We start from the raw sequence: 20,135 nt of genomic DNA, 5'->3' as shown, positions 1-20,135 counted from the left end.
CATTATAACAAAGAGTTTAATCATTTCTTTGCAAAAAGAAGAAAAATAAATGAAAAACCTCAAGAATTCCAAGCCCTTCACCATCTACAAAATCTGAAGTTTTGACTGGATAGGTTAATTCTGTTGTGGACTGTGCAGAATTGCAGTGGTTCTGTGTGGTGGATGAAAATTCTGATGTTCACTGAACCTTAAATGTAACAAATGCTGTGAGGAGGTATCAGGAGCAATCCACTTCTGCTTTTTTACCTCCTGTAATATATTGTGCATATAACAACTGAACTAAGTAAAAGTTAAAATGCAAAGCAGTTGCAAGCTAAGAAATAATAACACAGTTATTACCACAGCTGGTGCAGAAAGAGAAGTAAAAGAAAATGGCAGCACATATTGCATCTGTAAGAAAAATAAAGTTCTAAAAATGCATTCATGTAGTATATTTTACTTCTTCTTTACTGGATTATTTTAATCCTATGAAATAAATAATAGATAAAATATCAATCAGTAACTGTTTTTAAATGTATGAACACTCAAAATCAATGAACATATGGGAGAAACAGAGCAATGTAATTATAGTTTTTGTGCAGAAATGTTATTGCTGAAGCAAGGCTTTGAATGATGTGTCCTGTCTCATTTTCTGCAAAATGCCCTTTACCACAAAGCATTTTTTTAAGTTCTCCATCCTCACACAGCTCCATTACAAGCTATGTCTGCTAATATTGATAAAAGGGAGAATGTAATGATTTTGTTCTCTCTGAGCTTAGTTTCTTCTAATGTAATAACAATATATAATTAATTGCAATGCTGCAGCTGTAGTGATGACCTAGAACCCCAATGCACTTAGTGTTTTATGGACAGAGGGCAAAGGACAATTGACCAGCCACAAATATTGTCAGTATTGTGTTCACTACAACAAAGCCTCAGGCTTTCAAAATATATGCATTTTTAAAATGCACAAAAATACAGTGATTTTAAATCAAGGGCTAAGTATGGATTTAGCTTAAAGCCTCTTCCATTTAATGCTTTAAAAATGGCTTTCAGAAAGCCTGATTACCAACCCTTGAAACAAAGTAAACAAAGTAAAATGTAAATTTTCAGCTACTAGGAATTAAAACTGTAATACTTCAATCAAATAAGACTTCCAAACAATTCAATATCCCAAGAAAAAAATTCTACACACACAGCTAACAGCAAATATTGTTTTACACATCCTACTGCAGTATTTATAATACCTGCTGCCATTGTAAAATCCTGAAATCTTACCTGTCAGGTCAGCCACAAAACTTCAGGCAAAAAATTTTCACTGTGGTATTCATACTGATTTATGAATGAAACACTTTTTTTGTTCCTTATTTTTACCTTACTTTATTGATAAAAACTCAAATAAATACCTAAGAAACAATTGCTTATATCCTTTGAAGATATTTGGTTACTTTGCAATCTAATATGCAAATATATTCTCAAGTATTCTTTCTTGAAAGAATAAGAGCCTTGAATTACACAGATTGACAGAAGAGTTTGAATGTTTTCAAAACTTATGCTACTTTAGGTTTCTGCCACAGGGGCAATGAATGAGACACAAAGAACTACCTGAAAAATCAAAATAAACATCTCCCTAACTGAAAAGATAAATTCTGTATCAAATATGACCTGGTGCTCAAACAGATATTGAAAGAGGAGAATCATCAGATGGTAAGAAAGCTAGGAATAATTTAAAGAATATCGCATATCTACTTACTCTTTTCCTGAAGTTTTTTAATGGCTTATTTCTTGATAGTCTTGTGTTTCACTTCAGTTATCACCCCAAGGCTGCCACCTTCTAGTTTCCTTCCAAATGGATGAATTCCATCAAAAAACAGACAATCATAAAAATTACTATTAAAAAACTTACTATATTGATTGTCCATTAATATAAACTAATCTGAACTCTGCAATCATATGTTCAAAAAACGTTTTCACTATCAGAGAGGAAATCTGATTTTTCCAACAAAAATATTTGCAGTATTTTTTACTCAATATGTTTTAGCCTTCATGCATATTTGCTGTAAGGCTTGGGATCAGCAGCTTGCAGAGTTTGGTACAAGTTTTCTGCTTCACTTTGAAAAGTATCATGAGCTGCCACCTGTCATTGCCTGGAATTCCTCTCTGTTTTCCATCAAATTCCCACATGATTGCTGGAAAATTCCCCTTCTGCTTTCTAGGAGTGCCCATCCACACCCCAAACCGTAGGAATTTACCTCATTCTTTGCAGGAGATCATTCCACTGCCTTCAAGGAATATCTCCAGCTTTCTGGGAAATTTTCCACGTATTCCACACTTGCCACAATTTTTCTCATGCCCATAACTTTGCACAAGATTTTTGGGAATTCCCCCTTTGCTTTATAAGACTTCCTTGTGTGCTTTTGGGGAATCCACAGCCAGCTTCCTAGAAATCTTAAGTGTGTTGTTGAAAGTATTCACTTTGGCTGCTCTCCTCCTTTTTCTACCTTTCACTTTCTAGGCTGTATCACTTGGTTTTTCAGGAAATTTCCCCTTTCTCTGCAGGTAACTTCCCCCATGTGTTTTTTTTTTTTGAAAATCTCCCTCTGTTTTCTAGGAATTCTGTCCCAACTTTCAGGAATTTACTAAGTTCTTCCTAGAAAATTTCCCAGTGTCTTCCCAGTTTCCCAGCTGCTTTCCATGCATTTCCTTCCTGATTTCCAGAAATTCCACAGGTGTTCTCTAGGAAACTAGACAGAGTAGGTAGTCACTGTGTAAATGCAATTGGTAAATAAAACAAAAACAAAAAAAAAAAAAAAAAAAGTCACCTTCCATGATGCCTCTGGCTTGGGAATTGCAAAAACTGCCCATAACTGAGAATGTACATATTAAAAACTGTCCTTAATGAAGTGGCTGTTCCTGAATGCAATACTGAAAAAACCCCACTGCCTCCCAGGCATATTTCCTTTGACAAGAGTGCCATTTAAGGAAACTTTCTCATGCATTTTCATAAAACTTCTGGGAGATCTAAAAGTGGATGGTGTTTAGATGCCAGTAACACATCTAGAGAGATATGACATTTTCAATTGCTAGGGCTGAATATCCAATATAATTTGACACTGCTTTTGCAGTAGTGACCAACATCTATGGTTACACATCTTCCCTTTCCTTGCTGAGACTTCACATATCCTCCCCCTATTCACATTTTCCACATAAGACACAAAGGCAAATAATTGGTTGCATATTCAGATATTCTAAGTTAAGGTGGCAGTTACTTTAACCATATATATGAATATAAAGAAATGCAAATGTAGAAGTCTGCTGGATAGTGGAACCAATTATGTTGCTTTCCAAGATGATGCATTTAATTCTGAAATTTCAGTTTCAGTGCTTTTTTCAATTTTCTTTTCAGATGCACATGTAACAAACTTCTCCAACAAAAGCTTTTAAAGTCTTCAACTGAACAATTTTAAAGTCTTCAGTATGAAAGAGAAGATTATGATACAGGATAAATATGTCTCCATCAATATTAACTACTGCAGGAATGATAAGAAAATAGACTGTACATCAATGACAGTGAACTACTGAGAAATTAAAGACAATCAACTTCAAATCCAGCTTCAGTCTCAATTTTTTCACCTACCACCTTCATAATGCTATTACCATTTTCACACTTTTCTACATCTAAAGGGTACCACAATCGAAAGACATCAAGGTGCAAGTGGAAGGGAGGAAAACCAGAGAATTGTCCATCACGTGCAAAGTCTGACTCCTAAAACAAAACCTTTATTTTCAAAACACAACACCTTTAAAGACTGTAAATTTAATCTCATGTCTGTTAGGCTATTTTTAGGTTTAATAAGTCCTTTAGAGCATGAATTTCTTCATCAGTTTAGACAGGGGTAAGAAAATTTGTCTGCTGAAGACATTTATGCAGACAAACCTTCTGCAAAAAATTGGCTCAATCTTAAGGCATGGTATCACATATGAATATCACTGTCATGTCACAATCATGACAACTTTTCAAAAAATTATGTAATTAATCTTATTTTTTACATTACCTTAAGGTTAAAAATACTGTTCAATATATTCAAAAATAAAACACTTTTTAAATGTCAGTATTTCAGGTTAATTTGTTCAACTTATCTTCTGATTAATAGATTATTTTAGGCAGTGAAATTTTGTGCTATGGAATTTCTGGCTTGCCTACTGGATGGAACTACCACCCTGTGTTTCCAGGAATTTCTTGGAAACCAGCACTTTGCATGCCCATTGAAAATAAAGTCAAGTTATCTTTTAGGGGAAAGAGTTGAAAAATATTTTTGTGGAAGAGATTTTACTGGGTTTTTTAAATATTTTTTTAAATTTCTTGGGAAATACAACCTTTGCTTTAGAGAAATGAGTGCTGGTAGAAGATGAAGAAACATCCAGTCTTGAAAACACACCTCAAAAATACATAGGAAAGAAAATTAGGTCCAATTCCAGTCTCCTTACCTCCTCTTCCCATGTTGGACCCTCTTGTCACACACCTCCAAGTCATGTGTGACTTTTGTGGCAATGGGGACAAAAAAAATACAGCATTGCTTGTTTCAAATGGAGCTGAGCACGTGTTTCATTTTATGGTCTTCTCTCCACTGCTTTCAGACATCTGTTCAATTTTATATAGTCTGTGCCCAAATTAAATTAAAACACTGAGACTGGCAAGAATGTGTCCACTGCTCAAAGAAGTGGAATAAAACCTGAGAGATGAGGGGGTGGGTGGAACACAAAAGCCTTGTATTCTAACTACAGCTGTCTGCCACACTGACAAGGCACTGGGTTGGCATAACACAGCATGCTGGTTTGGACAGCAGATCTGCAAAAACAAAAAACACACAGTCAAAAATGATACTTCAGCTTTTTTAGCTACAGAATCTCTGGGAGCATTCAGAAATGGAAAAAGCAAACATTTTTTTCCCACCAGACAGTACAAAACGATAATAGATTCTTCCTTCAAAGCAAATGGTACACAACACATTTTCAGAGGATTTCAAAATACTTCAATAAACTTGGGAAGCTGTTGATCTGGAGCATCCAATAAAAATGAACTTTTGCTTCTAACTGGCATCATGTGAGGACATCCTTCAGCAGTGCTGCCAAAACAGGGATAACAAAAGCAAGCATATTTGGGTACTCTTGCAATTCCCCTGGAAAGCTGATTTGCAGGTGATTCTTTGTGTAAAGTCTACTTTTCTCAAAAGAGAAGCCCCACAAAAAGGCTCAGAAGGAGTTAAAATGCACCAAAGGAGGAAAGTTTAGCTAAACATTTCCAGGCAAGAAAGCCAGAGCTCAGCTCCTCCACAGCAGACAACAGAGAAGCAACCCTTGCAAGTTTTGGGGGATTTACAAGCCTTTAACTCTTGGAACACCATCAAGTTGCCCACCTATATAAGAGACTCATTCTACCATTGCAAATGGCTACTGCAAGTGAGGCACAGGAGACTGCCTCCAGCTGGCTGCAGGACAGGGATCAGAGTGCTGAAATTTGGGACCATCCCTCAGCAAGTACCTGCTCCCCACACTGAGGAGCTGCTGCCCCAAGCCGTGACAGGAGCAGCACTGCTCACCTCTGGCAAAGGGGGCCTCAGTCTCTGGAGACACGAGGGTGTTGGCATTGCAGACACAGGGGGACATCAGTGAGCTCAAAGAAGGATCCAAGCTGCGAGAAAATGGAGAGCATTGGCTTGAGCTGAGAGCGCACAGCCTGCATTCCCTCAGAAAACAAGGAACAGGTTTTCAGCTGGCATCCTGCAAAATCTCCTCTGCTCCATTGCCTCTGATGCACCTCAGAGATAATCTCAGATGTCATTTGAACATCCTTAAGCCCTTTGGTTCCATCCTAGCCCCTCATTTCCCCGACCTAGGACTTTTCTATTTGAATGACAGATGACTTACTAGAAAACAATAGTACAAAATACTTACATGGAGACAAAAACTACTTAAGAGAATGTTCTTTTCTGATAGAGTGCTTTTATCATGAGATAACTTCTAATCTCACTCAATAGCCTACGTTTTGCAATTTACATGAAACGTGATTAATACCCTATTTCCATATTTAAGTCTCTGACAATATTAATACTCTTACTATCCTCCTATCTAAGAAATTTTTAACTGTAATATGATAAAGTTATTACAGTTCTTGATTCTCTGAAATGTACCAGGGAAAAAATGTGATAACTAACAAAAAAAAAGAGATAAGCTTAATGATATGTAGAAATCTTTTTGTCCTCTTGAAGATGTTCTGAAAACATTAGGAAATGGCTAAAATCCTGAATTTATCTTGCATTTTGCCTATGAACAAAATTTTTGTATTAAAAAATTCTGACTGGAGTGAAGTCTTCTGTTGATAAATCAATAAAGAATATGGGTTTTCTTCTTAAATTAATTATCAATATGGCAATTCAAGAAAAAGGAGAAATAACTTTTTCACAAGCACCTTCGTAAACCTTTTGTCTAGGCACAAGAAAATAGTACGAGTTCAAAATAAATAAATCAACAAAGCAATAAGTCAGGGAGGGGCCTACAGCTCTTTTAATCCAGATTACTTCCAGTATTAAAAAAATTAAAAATAAAAATGAAAAATACCAATTTTACATTAGCTTTTGATTAAGATTTTCTATTCATGATGTTTTAATCCCGTCATGAGAGTCATGTGGTCTTTCTCAGACCCTTGTGGGTGTCAGAACCATAGGGCAAGACACCAGGCAAAGCCTACCCCATCTCTGTGTACCTACCAGATTATTTTGCAAGCTTTTATTAATCTCTAAAGCTAGAAGCTATAACATATTTAATTAACCAATTAAAGAATGAGCAAATGGTGAGGCAGACTGCCCCATGGATAGATAAAAATCTCAAACACTCCAGTAGTGAATTATCTGCCTTAACCACTTGAGGTAACTATGATAAAAGCAAATTTTAGACAACTTAAAGTTGTACAGGAGGAGCAGATTAATACCTGTCTCTTTTTAATACCATGTGACACAAACAGAGAAAGAGAGGAGGAATTGTTATGTGGCAGCTTTCAGCATCTAGAGGCATTTCCCTATTACATATACACTCTGCTTTCTTTTCCTATGTGAATTGACAATGTGACCAAAGAGCAATTTGAAGTTATTTTTTTTCCAACCCACAGGTATTTGTCGGTGCTTTTGACCAAAGTTAAAGCTGTGAGGGATCCAAGAAACTGTATGTAGCTGTTGCTGGTCAAGGCGGACATGCCAAGAGACACAGCATCCATCAGGGATAAAAATTGGGAACGGGGAGCTCCCACTTTGAACTTTCTGGTGTTGGAAGGTGGGAGCTATGTAGCCAATATATTAGAAACTAAGATTCTAGATCTTATTTTGTTTCAACTCCTCCATGATTTTTAGCATCTGCAATACCTGAACTTGATTTAAAAAAAAACCAAAGCAAACCAGAAAGCTGGGGTTCAACCCTTACTGATTTTTCTCTTCTACTCTGGCATATCTGCTTCTAAATTGAGCTAGAAATTAAATCTTCTCTAAGCTCCTCTGGGAGCTGAGAAGTTACACCACCCTCCTGCTACAATTTTCCTTATCTGTTAAATTAAGATAACGTCAGTTATCACAATTAACATTCTAAAATATTATTACATGGCAAATGATTGGTACAGGAAGACAAGTACTGCAAGAGCTGTGAATGCACACTGAGGCCTCATCCTACAATTTTGCTTACAGAAGAGCAGCACCTAGAAAAGAAAAAAGCAGGGCCAGGACCTCAATCCAGATTGCATAAAGTAAAGGGTCAACACAAAAGGCCTGAGATATAAACCATATAAATAGTTGATTCTACTAGTTAATAAATTAATACATAATCATTTGTGATTAGTATGTTTGTACCCTCAGTTTAAATGAAAAGGATGTAATTGCCAGAAATTGAAAGGTGAAATTCAAGGAAACCTGTGAGAAATTCTTAGAAAGAAAAGGGTTTATTCCTCAAAAACCTGTGTAAAATTTCTAGAAAACTCATATAGAATGTCTTAGAAAGCATAGGGGAAATTACTTGAATTTGCAGGAGAAAATATTTAGGCAGCACAGAGAAAATTTCTAGAAGGCAGAGAGAAATTCCTTGAATGCACAAGGAAAATTTTCTAGAACATGCAAAGTAAATTCTTACAGAGCACAGAGCAAAAATCTGCGGAGGCTACCTGCCTAGAGGGGAGATTCCTCAGAGAGCACAAAGAAAATTCACAAAATATGGGATGTTAAATTCATAGCCAGCAGACACGGAGAATTACTGAAAACCTGAGATAAATTGCTAGAAATGAAAGAGGAAATTTCCAGAAGGCACATAAGCAATTCCTGTAAATTGAGGGTGAATTATTATGATGCAGCAAAGGGGAAAAAAAAAAAAAAAAAAACAAAACCACAAAAGAACACGGGGAAATAATGGAAAATGATGAGGAAATGTAAGTAGAAAGCAGAAGCTGGCATTTCCTAGAAAGCACAATGCAAATGCCTGGAAAGCTGAGAGGCAAATTCCTGGAAAGCAGGCTAGGAATTCCTAAAAAGCACATGAACTCTTTCCTAGAGATTCCCAGAGCCTGGCGTGTCCCATGCAGCACCACAGCCCTTTAACAGCTGCATCAGATTTTACCTGAGCAGGGAACAGCAGCACTGGAGTACTGGGCCAGCCCTGCCCTCAGTGACAAAACCAGAACAAGAACGTGGCAGTCCAAGCCAAGAGAAAGCCATGGCTTAGGTCAGACACTTCTGGAGACCTTCTCTCCTAGAACAACACATTTGCTTTCTTCTGTGGTCACTGAGATCAGGATCACAAAGAAGAGGAGACAGAAGACAAGGGTGACCTTCCTCTCTGTGTGTTGCAGGTCCTCCAAGCCTCGACACAGCTAAAATCCTGCTTTCACATGTGTCCCCAAACAGCCCCCCTTGTACCAGGAAAAAACCAGGTCAAAAACCTCTTTCGTTCTCCTCCCTTTTTTCCTCCTCTTGATTTTGTTTAGTATTTCTGTGTTATCCCTAAATTACCCCAAGGATGCATAAAAGATATAGTGAACCAGTTTATTATCAGGGATTATAATAATAAACTGGTTACTACTTAATCACCAGTTATGAGTAGCAGTCAGTAGTTATTAACACAGATATCTCTAACACCTTCATCCATTAGAATCTTTTACTTGGGAGTTTTAAAATACTGAAATGGGAGATTTTGAGAACCATGAGAAACAAAGGGGCACAAGATTCCCATTAAATTTCTTTGGTCAGTAAAATAAAGGAGGAAAAAAGTACATGAGGCTCAGCATTAACTACCCTTATTATATTATAATAGAAAAACCTGAAGGGTCTGCTGTGGAGAGTTTGGTTTGCCAGTCTGAAAAGCCTCCAGAGCTAAGAAAAAGCCTTCACTAAATAGGAAACATTCACATCTGTGCCACTGAAGACATCTGTGCTACAAAATCTGCTGTGAACAAGTTAAAATTTCTGTTCTGTACAATCCTGATGCCTTAGTCCCTGTTACAAAGACAGATCTCCCATTGACAGCATCAGAGGGGGAAAAATGACTGCGGGATTAGATCCTGCATTTCGCTAGTTTTTATTTATGGCCACCTACTAACGCCAACCGCTTACCACTTCTAGAACATGTCAAATTACTGCATCCAACCACAGACACTCAAATATATTCATATCAAACTGCCTGTAAAGTCAGTGAGAAGGTTCATGAATAAAGAGAAATTCTAGTGACAAGGCACAGGAATCTTAAAGCAACTCAAACTGGCTGTAAGACAAGGGAAAGTCACCCCGTGTATGCATTTAGCACCGAGACCTTGAGTCATCAGTACAAACACACAGACAGATACATGGCAATTCTAACAACTGGTCAGCAGCAAACACTCTTTGAATTAAGAAAGCTGTCACAAAGAGATGAGAAAAGTCACCTGTACCTTTCTTTCTTTAGTGACTTCTGAATAGCCCACGGCAGAACTACAAGTGTGATTAAATAAATGCGGATTTCAGTTACCCCAAATTCTGTATGGTAATTCCAGTGAAGTCAGAGTAATCACACTGCATTTACACTCAGGTCAGTGGGATCAGGATGAAACCCTAAGTGACTAAAACCAACAGAGCACAGCATCTGCTAATACTACTGCCCAAAAAATCACAACAAGCCTCAGGCATGCTATTATCAGATTACACAATTTCACTGTCAGGCTGAGGAGTTTTAAAAGCAACTACAAACTGTGGAGGATTTAATTTTCACAGGCAAAGGATCTCTTCTTTCTATTAAAAGGACAAGATCATGTTGTTTCTTCAAAGATAAAGCTTAGTTTTGTTCTTCTCTTGTAAAATGATAGATAGAAACACTCTTGGCCCAATATTTTATGAGATAAAACATTTTTATCTGTGACTGGAATGTGGAGAACAGGAAAACTAGATTTTGTTAGAGAATGCCAGAGTGTTTGCCATGCAGAACCACAGAGATTACAAGATTACAATTACAAGTGACATAACACTGTGAAGAGATTCTGCAAATGACAGAAACAGTGGCCACAAGTTTATTTAGTTCTTTTTAAGAGCAAGATATAAATTGAAAGATATAAATTGATTCATCCTTCCAGCATCAGATTGAAGCTTGTTCTCTCAATAAGGACTAATGGGATTACAAAAATTATGACTCAAGAAAACTCTATGTAGTAAGTGGATGTGTTATGGTGTATACTTGGTACTTCTAGAAATCTGACAAAGATCTTTCCTTAACCCCACCAACACTGGAAATTTTTATAAGTTTTTAACCTTTTCATATTCTGATGGCATTTTCCGTTCCACAATCTTCCTAAATTCCTCCCTTCACTATGTGCATTTCAGAGTGCTGGGCTAATTACTCCTAGTAAAGTAGACACAAAACTTCACAGCTTTCTAGATGAAACAAAAAAAATCAACAAATATACAATCGTGAATCATTTGAAACAGCTTTTTTTAGACTGCTTGCAGTTGCTAGTTAGTAAAATTTAGCAAATCAGAGGTCAAGTTTGCTGTTTTTGGCAAAATAAAACCCTGAAGCACAGACTAAAGGAGACATCATTTTTCACAGCTCCGATTCAAGATTCCTGGCTGCCTTTCTGCACTCACAGTTGTCCTACTCCTTGTTTGGCAGAAATACAGGGTGAATGTTCACACTCACCAAATGCCAAAGCAGCCTGCAACGCTTAAAAACCAGAACTGGCAGTCTTGACAGCAATAGGAATTTATTCTGACTTCACCAAAACTGGACCAGCCACTGAGACCCAATTCAGTAGCCAGCACCAACCACTGCACTTGCAGCTCTCAGAGAAGGATCCCAAATTGGCAGCAAACCCCCAGGACTGGACAACAGCTAATGAGATCCGTGGGAAAAACTCGGTGTTTGGCAGCCTGGAGCAGGCAAACTGCAGCTCAGACAAGCAAAATGCAATTAATGGCTGCCTGCTGGGTTATGTTTTACATTCCTTCCTGTGCTCAGGAGCTAGAATGCCCAACCTGAAGATGTGACTGAGAAATGTCTCAGTGCTGACACCCACATCGTGACATTGCAGAATCTGCTAGGCAGCCATCAGCACACAGGCCTGTCAAAAGGATGGTCCATTCAATAACATTTTGGGCAAATTAATGAAAATCTTTAGGTAAGACAACCTACACTAAGTTGTTACAGAATATAATAACAACCAGTGTTGTACACAGTTACAGAAAACCCTGCCATTAACATTTTCCTGGTGTATATGAATAAAACATGATTTTTAGACCAGAAAAAAAAAAAAAAACCCAAACCACCAAAATTTAGGATAACCACTGAGATACACACTTACACAATATACAAATATACACATCAATAATATATAATTTCACACCCAGAATAAGCGCCCTTATAGTTCAACTACATATTCTTTCTTTTTTCCAGTTATTTGGCATTGATGTATTTTGCCTCTGTCATACTGCTTAGCCATGGGAGCACTCAAGGATTATGTTAGAGGGGATAAAATATCAGAAGCCATTGCTGTTATTTATTAGGTACACTTCTAACATCTCATGGAGCTGGGCATACCACCAGCTGCTGATAATTTTAATTTCCATTTATTTAATATTGCTGAAAGAAAACATTGCATTTATTAATAGGAAAACAAATTTATCCCCTAACTTTTTCTGTAGGACATTTTTTAAATCTAATTCTTCTTTTTTTCCCCCACAAAGTAAGTTTAGTTCTGAAATTCTCTTTCATCTCCTGAGATATGATCCTACATTTGCTCTGCAGGTAGAATTTTATGTGAAGTACACCACAACATAAAAGACAAATCCCTAGGTTCGTATCACTGGAAATGCCTCTGCCTAAAATAGTCAAATGCAAAGAAAGACCTTCATACAAGAAATATGGTTGATTGCATGCACACATAATTTCACTGGAAAATGCACCAAAAATATGCAAATTTTATCACCTATTTCAATGTGTCATTTGATGCATATCTTTATGTTGCTACACATTTTAAAAAATACAAAATCCTAAATTACTTTTTTAACTCTTATTTTGCTCACATTTTTCACAACTTAAGCCTATCATATTACAAGGCTCTTCAGGAGACTTAAATAGTATTAAAATACTATCTTCAACTTGAAGGGCAAAATACCTGGAAAATTAAGGTCACATAATGTTTCAGAACCTAATGGAGTATGGATTTCTGCTTGGAGTACTTCAACCAGAAACCTCAGTAATCTTAAATCTGTCTCTGCTAGACATAATAAGTTTTAACTGTTTGAATGAATTTCAGGGCATAATTTTTTTTCAGGGCATAGTTTTTTGTATACCCTATCATTTCAGAGCAGGGCACAAAGCATTAAGTTCAGAATACTCAGCTGCCATAGAAGAGAAAAATCATTCAAATCAAAAGCACTCTTTTAGGACATTAGAAATAGACAGGAATAGATTTTGAACCAGCAAACATGATGCTAATTTCTTGCACTAGTGTTTAAATATACATAAGCACACTGAAATAATGGGGCATGGGGTTATTAAAAGCTTGGCATGCTTAAAAGCTTTGCACAACTATACAAAAAATTAATCTGCATCTGGCATTTATTGCTTGACTTCTTGGGTGATTCTGATGTCATTGATTCCTAAGGGTGCCCAATGCAGATAACTCAGAGCATAACACAGAACAGCCTACAAGAACTTCAGGCTAGGAATACTTTACACTGTGCTATGACAGATTTTATTTTTTTTAACACTTGACCTCTTGTGGCCAACATCAGCCAAGAAAAGCCACCACACTACTATTCAGCCCCCAGGAGAGCCCTGAGACAGCAGAGCTCACTCTGTGCTACTGCAGCCTCCCACAGCCTTTTCAGCAGCTCATGGGGGCAGCACGCCAGCGAGAAGCAGATTTCAGAGCTGTGGCCAGGTGTCAGGAATTCCTCTACCATTCCAGCTACCAAATAAAATCTCTATCTCTTGGCTAATAGTAAAACCATACCTTTATAAATTAATCTGAGATGCCAGGTGTGGAGAAATTAATTGCCAGTGATGACTTGCTCAGCTGCACAGCAGAACACCCCCCTGCATTAATCCAATTGGCCATGAAAAAGGGAGAGGACAGGAGTTGCCTTTGCCTAATCTGAACCAAATTTCATAGAAAAGAAGAATCCTACAAAGGTATTTACATCAGTTACCTTGACAATCATCCTAAGACCTGTAGACAAACCAGGAAGAAGTCAATCCAAAGCCAAAGGAACACGATGGTGCTCATAGTAACTTAAATAAGCAGAAAATGTTCCTTACACCAGTGTCACGTCAAAGATTCAGAATGCCACAAACAAGCTTAAGTGATCCTGAAGAGTTTATAATGTTCTTATGCAAGAAACATGGATGCACAGCAAACATGTATCTTCCAAAGCAAAATCCAAAATTAGTGAATGTCCAAAAATCTGTACAAGAATAGAGGTATCAGTATCATTTCTCTCAATTGTGTTTCCCATATAGAGCAGCTGTGAGAGGCCATTACCACTGAATGAGTCAAAAAACATTACAATAAAGCCCTAAAAATCCAGAGCATTCTATATAAACCTGCCCAAGGCAAAGGTGATTCAAAACCAAGGTCTGTAGACACCTGGTATTTCATTGAATGCTGCAAGAAATACCATGGCATGCAGTTAAGAATGACAAATTAACACATATAATGTGTTAATCTTGGCATCTATTGAGAATTCCAGCACAGAAACCTGAATGCATCACCATTTTGTTTTCATACAGGGAGTATCTGCAAAATCTTCCCTTTCTTGTCTGGTTGTTTTGGGGGTTTTTGTCGTGTTGGTTTTTTTGTTTGTTTGCTTTTGGTTTTTGAGGTTTTTTTGTCAATCAGGTCAGGAAGACAGCATTAAAATTGTGCTTCAATACATTAGGAACAATGCATTGAATTTGATGACAAAATTATCTGTTGACTACAAGCATGATTTTTAGCAGCCATTTAACACCTATTCCAGAATGGTCCAACTGTTGTTACTTAAATACTTCATAAAAAATTCACAAACATAAACTCCAAAAATAAATCTAAATGTTAAAAAAAAAACCAACTTCAATTTCTAGCAGCCAGTCACAAATACATAGAATCTATTTGTTAAACATTTTGAACCATCTACTGCATCATTTAGTTCACCCACAAGGTGGCATCTTTATTCTACATTTCCTTTGTTATTAGCTTAGAGATAGGATCAAGCTCTCCTTCACAAAAGGTGCTGTGACCTCAGATGAAAAGTGGAGGCCAACCACTGTACCAAGACTTTTAGAATTTCTATTCAGAAATCATCCATATTTCTTCCTTTCACATCAAATGTTTACTGATTTTACCATTGAGATGGGGATAAATTTGCAAGTCATGGCATCCGGGTCAACATTTTTCCCAGAAAAAATATAAAAGAGAAAGTGCTTTAGACATGATTGCAGAAAAATCTCTTGGTATTCTGTGTACTGATACTTGGTATTCTCAGTATTAAATCTTTCATAATGAAAACTCTATAACTTGTATAAAGTTAGCTTTAAATGTAAAGCCAACCTTAAACCTGTCTGATACCAATCAAAACAGTCCAGTCACTCAGTACTTACACACAAAAATCTCAATTTAAAAAGCTATCTAAGGTTTATCATTAAAAAAATTAAATCAAACATCAGCTAAACATAGGTCTGCAAAAAAAAAAAGTATTCTATGCTGCATGAAGTCACATACCAGTACATAGATTACATAGGTAAACAGCTATGTCATTATGTACTTAAAATGAATTATAAAATTGCAAGTAATTACAGATTTCAATGGGTCTCTGAAATGCACGAAAGGTAACATTAATTAAAAATTATTTTTCTACATGACAGTAAGGCAGAATTTAATGCAAAGTCACAAATGAGGTAATTCTATTAAGCAGAAGGAAAAGGTAAGCAACCAAACATGCCTTTCTCCCTAAAACTTATGTTAACCTTGCTGTCATGTTTTCAGTGCTGTTCTTTTGTGTTTGCTTTTCTGCCACAATAAAATATATGTATTTCTTAATTCCATACTTTGTTATCATGAACTGGGAAGGTACCAATTTCTCTTTTACATTAAATATAAAAGTTCCCAGGAACACACATGGTTGAGTGCCCACAAACATATGCTCACCTATCTACTTTATGAAAAATCTCAAAATAATAATCTATAATCTCAAAGACTGGCTCTCAAGGATTGGAAAGGAGGAAAAGGATACAGAAAACTGTTCCTAGGATCTTCCAGAGTATACCACATTGGTGCATTTTACTTAAGATATTCCTTGAAAATGAAAACTCAGTGGTACTAAATCAAACCTCATTCATTTCCACTGCAATCAACATGCAGTTTGAACAGTCATAAAGTGCAGAAGTCTATCAAAATTTAAGAATACAAACAGAGGCATGTGAATCCTGTGCACTGTTGTAAGATAGTTATTTACTGAAGAGAAATAAGAGTAAAACTTAATTCTTACTCTTACTTTATTTTCCCCATACAATAAAATTGTCGATATTCCTCCCTAAAGTTTGTCTGCCATCAAATTTAATGCACTTCTTCCAAACTTCTTCAGCTGGAAGGCCCCTAAAAGTTTTTCAGTTACAACACAATCTATTGCAGAATTTTTGCACAGACTGCTGTACAAAGAACATGGAGTGTTTTCCATAGCTAAAAAAACTAATATAAGTTAAATAAGATATGCAGGTAAAAACCACCCTCTTACATAAATATTTATCTTAGTAGGCATGGGGCTGTGGCAATGGAATAGCCTCCAATAAGATATATGTACCTGTTGTGATGGCTCATTAAAGGCTTGTTCTGATATAATTCCCTACCTTCCCTCTAAACTTCTGGTTTGCAGAGAATTCAAGAAAAGAGAAATAATCTAAAAAATCCAACCCTGTAACCTTTCTATACTTACATGCTAAAACAGTGAGAAATTAGACGAGTTCAAATCAAGAATTTTCTGCCTTGGCTAAGGAAGCAGAGGAAAACATTGTTTCAGTGCAAAGCAGCCAACAAACATGGAAACACCAAAATGAAAACATCTCACAAATAAAATGTCCATGTGGTTGGTTTCCTGGTACATACAGGAGCATGAAAAAATTAGCAGCTGTGCTGTAACCTCATAAATAATAAGTTCAGCTTGATTTTATAATTTATTATTTTAGGAAAATTCAGGGGGAAAAATCAATATCTGGCAAATGTCTGAGCTGGACTAAAATGAGAAGAGAAGAAAGAGAGTTTTGTTATGTGTGCATGTGCCCCATATGTCCTACCATGGTCTACAGAGAGGGGGTTATTTGAAAGAAGGACCTTATTGGATTTATTTTTCTTAGCTACACACGAGTTCAACTACTGAAGTATTTTAAGGTGGACTTGAAGCCCTTCTGCTACCATAAATGAAGGTGAGGGTTGCAATGTGATGCATGTAGCTACCACAAATCAAGGAAAGATAAGTAATGAAGGCCCTTTAAAGCTGAAGGAAATATCCTTTTGCCACAAAGATAAACAAGTGTAGTAAGGAATTAATCAGGGCAATTATCTGGCTTGAAAACTGATCTATGTTAAATAGGAGTGTAACAAAATATTCTATATTTTAGTGACACCAACAGGATAAAGACAATACTCCCCCCACCCTTCCACTGTAGCTTCTACCTGGCACAATCTGAACAATCAAGTCCAATTCCAAGCAGTGCAAGCAACCACATAAAGGATGCTTACTTCAAAAAAAATCCACAAAACCTCTATTTAAAACTATATTAAATACTCAATATATTCTGTTTCAATATCATTTCTGCAGTTGGCATCTTGCCCAGAGCTCTGAGAGCAGGTGTCCCCAATTTCAGGGATGGGTCCAATGTGGATCCATCCATCCTGCATGCACTTCTGAGTATTAATGCATAACAGCATCATTTGTTATCTGTTGCTAATTAGTACCTCTAATGAAAAATGCTAGACACAAAATAGGCTGCTTCTCCAGGTGAAGACATTTCAATGTCTAGAGAAATTAAGTGGTGTACAAAACCTACAGTTTTCCTCCCAGCTGTATTAAATATTAGGCTATGAGGAATACTTTTCCCACACCAAAAAAAAAAATGGAAAAAAATTAATTGTTTCCCTTCCTAGCAAATTGAAAGCACATACAAATTCCCATTTCTGTTTTGCTGAAGTATTCAAAAGAAAACCACTTCTCTTTGACAATTATTTCACATGCAAGGAATGGAGATCAGAAGATTCCATACACCTTGTGGACCAAAGCTAACATAGAAAAAAATTGCTTTGGAAGTATTACAGCTTATGTAAAAATGTAAAATGTATTATCAAGGTAACAATTACCATGTACTGTAAAAATTATAGAATGATAAGACCTTTCTGTCCCCTCAATATTGTCAAACATATGAAGCATATTCCTTGATAAGAACTATATTCAAGAATCATAGAAACCATTAGTTCTCAATTCACCTATCTGCTCTTGTCTTAAGAGATCACAGTCATTCTCAGCAGCACTTTTAATAAATAACCACCTTATTTGTATAAAGATATGTGACATTTTTCCTGATTAGGATGGCCTTGCTAAGTAGATACAAAAATAATTATTTAGAGGATGTGTTCACTCTGAAGGAGTAGCAAATGTTCTTTCAAAAACTGTTCTACGTGCAGAGAGTTTAAATTTCATGCCATGTGATATTCTAAAAAAGCATATCTGCAAAATACAGAAATGCTCTTCCATTGCTGAGAAAAACTCTTTGAATCCTCAGTTAAAATTCTAGAGGAAAGAAGAAACAAGATATGCAGGTGTGCATATTAAATGTCACACTATGTTACTGCAGTTTTATAAGAGTATTAATTTATTACATATTTAATTTATATATTTTTCTTTTTGCTTTAATATTAATTACCAGTAATTAACACCTGACCAGTGTCAGGCACTGCTTCAACAATCTTCTTATGAGTTAAGAAGTTAAAAGCATTTGGTTCATGGCAACCTAATGGACAGGCAATTGAAATGAACCTGGTTTTACTTCACCAAATTTAGGGGTTTTATTATAATTACATTAAGTAAAATCATTCTCCAATACCAACAGGACAACTCTACCATCACTACAGGCATCACAATCATATAGGACAAGATTAAATTTCAAGCACCCTTTCACAGAAATCTATGATCCTCTCCAAAATACAGTGATGTGGTTGAACACATTTCAAATCTGACATGACAGAACTTACAGACAACTTAAAATAATGAAAATCTCCTGGATTTTAGAGATCATGTTTTCTCAGGCATACCAAGAAAGATAATTTATATCTTTTCAGCAAAAAAAATAAAGTAAAAAAAGCCCAGACAAAAAGTATGGGACCTGATCCATCTCCTAGACCAAGTGACCAAGATTTATTTACTTGAATACGACTTAAAATACAAAATTATCAAATATTAAAATCCTAAAGTTACTGATATTTTGTGCGCCTGTGTTCCAGCTCAGTTTCTGTGTTCAGCACAATAAAACCTCAGTTTAGGTTGGCATGTGAGCACACTGACCATTTTTAATGTTAAAATAGGTGCAGTTGTTAAAGAAGACTCTGCACAAGACAAAAGTATTCTTGTCCAGCATTCAAGGCTGCTCCACAGTGTGCTTGGCACAGCAGGTTGGAATTACACTAACACAAGATCCAACACTGGGAATCTCAGGAACCTGCAACTTCAGCAACTTCTCATTCATCTACTGACACCCCAAAATGTTTGGGATTAACTTTAAACTAAGAAATGCCATTCCAAACGTTCAAATAAACAATACTCCAGTGAGCAGCCAGCAATAGTTATGGAAATATGAACTATGAAAAAGTGACATAACACAAATTATCTGGAAGCAATTAGCATTTGCTAGTTTTAAACACAACTGAGTGCTCTAATACCAAAAGAAAAAGTACAGGAAACACCAGAGGAGCCTATCCTTTAAAAGATATTTGCATAAGAAATGGCAGTGGGAAAAACTTTACACTCCATCTCCCTCCTGCCTTAAGTATCTTATTCCACCAAGTGTATCAGCAAAGCTGCCATGAGCAGATGCTAACACTGTAATTAATTCTCAGGACCCTTTTGTTTTACTACAGGGAACAAACGTGAAATAGTTGGGTGAACTAAATTGAGCATCAAGTACATTCAGTTGCTGATGGCAAATTGATTTTTTCACAGCAGGCTATCAGTTCAATTTCAGACAAGCATTTCATTAAGACACAGCATACATAACTCCTTATAACTTTGAACTACCTTCAGCACAGCACTAGGATCAAAGAACAATCAAGTCTTTGAGACTGTGCTTAAAATAAAAAAAATGGGTGCTTGACACCGTGTTCTCCAGACAGAGGAAAGCAAAAATCAAACTCCAAAAGCTTTCTTGTGCAGCATTTAAGTTGGCTAACAACACAACCGGCATGAACCATTGCATGGCAATTTCTATATGAATCTCTCAGCTTTTTTCTTAAAACCCCTGATGTCAGCTCCAGATGAAAACCCACACAATACCTGTTTTTTCCAAGTGGCTTTGTCACAGCAGTGCTCATCTGACAATCAGGCAGTGAGAACAGCTGACTTTGCAGCACAGCACCACAT

General features: G+C 36.5%; 1 long non-coding RNA gene across 1 annotated transcript; it reads right to left on the bottom strand.

Annotated features, from left to right (window-relative positions):
• Nucleotides 1-336: 336 nt before the first annotated feature.
• On the bottom strand, nt 337-20,130 carry LOC128936949 (uncharacterized). Its single transcript, XR_008483014.1, has 5 exons — nt 20,049-20,130; nt 5,580-5,671; nt 4,468-4,828; nt 1,733-1,821; nt 337-390 (listed from the first exon to the last, which is right to left on the bottom strand). It is a non-coding gene; the product is annotated as an uncharacterized LOC128936949 (long non-coding RNA).
• Nucleotides 20,131-20,135: the final 5 nt, after the last annotated feature.

The sequence above is a fragment of the Melozone crissalis genome, unplaced genomic scaffold (genome assembly GCF_028551555.1).
Source record: "Melozone crissalis strain CALT ecotype California unplaced genomic scaffold, PUWL_Pcris_2 ptg000018l_1, whole genome shotgun sequence".
Taxonomy (NCBI): domain Eukaryota; kingdom Metazoa; phylum Chordata; class Aves; order Passeriformes; family Passerellidae; genus Melozone; species Melozone crissalis.
The sequence above is the reverse complement of the archived record's forward strand: the minus strand, read 5'-3'. Positions and strand labels throughout refer to the sequence as shown.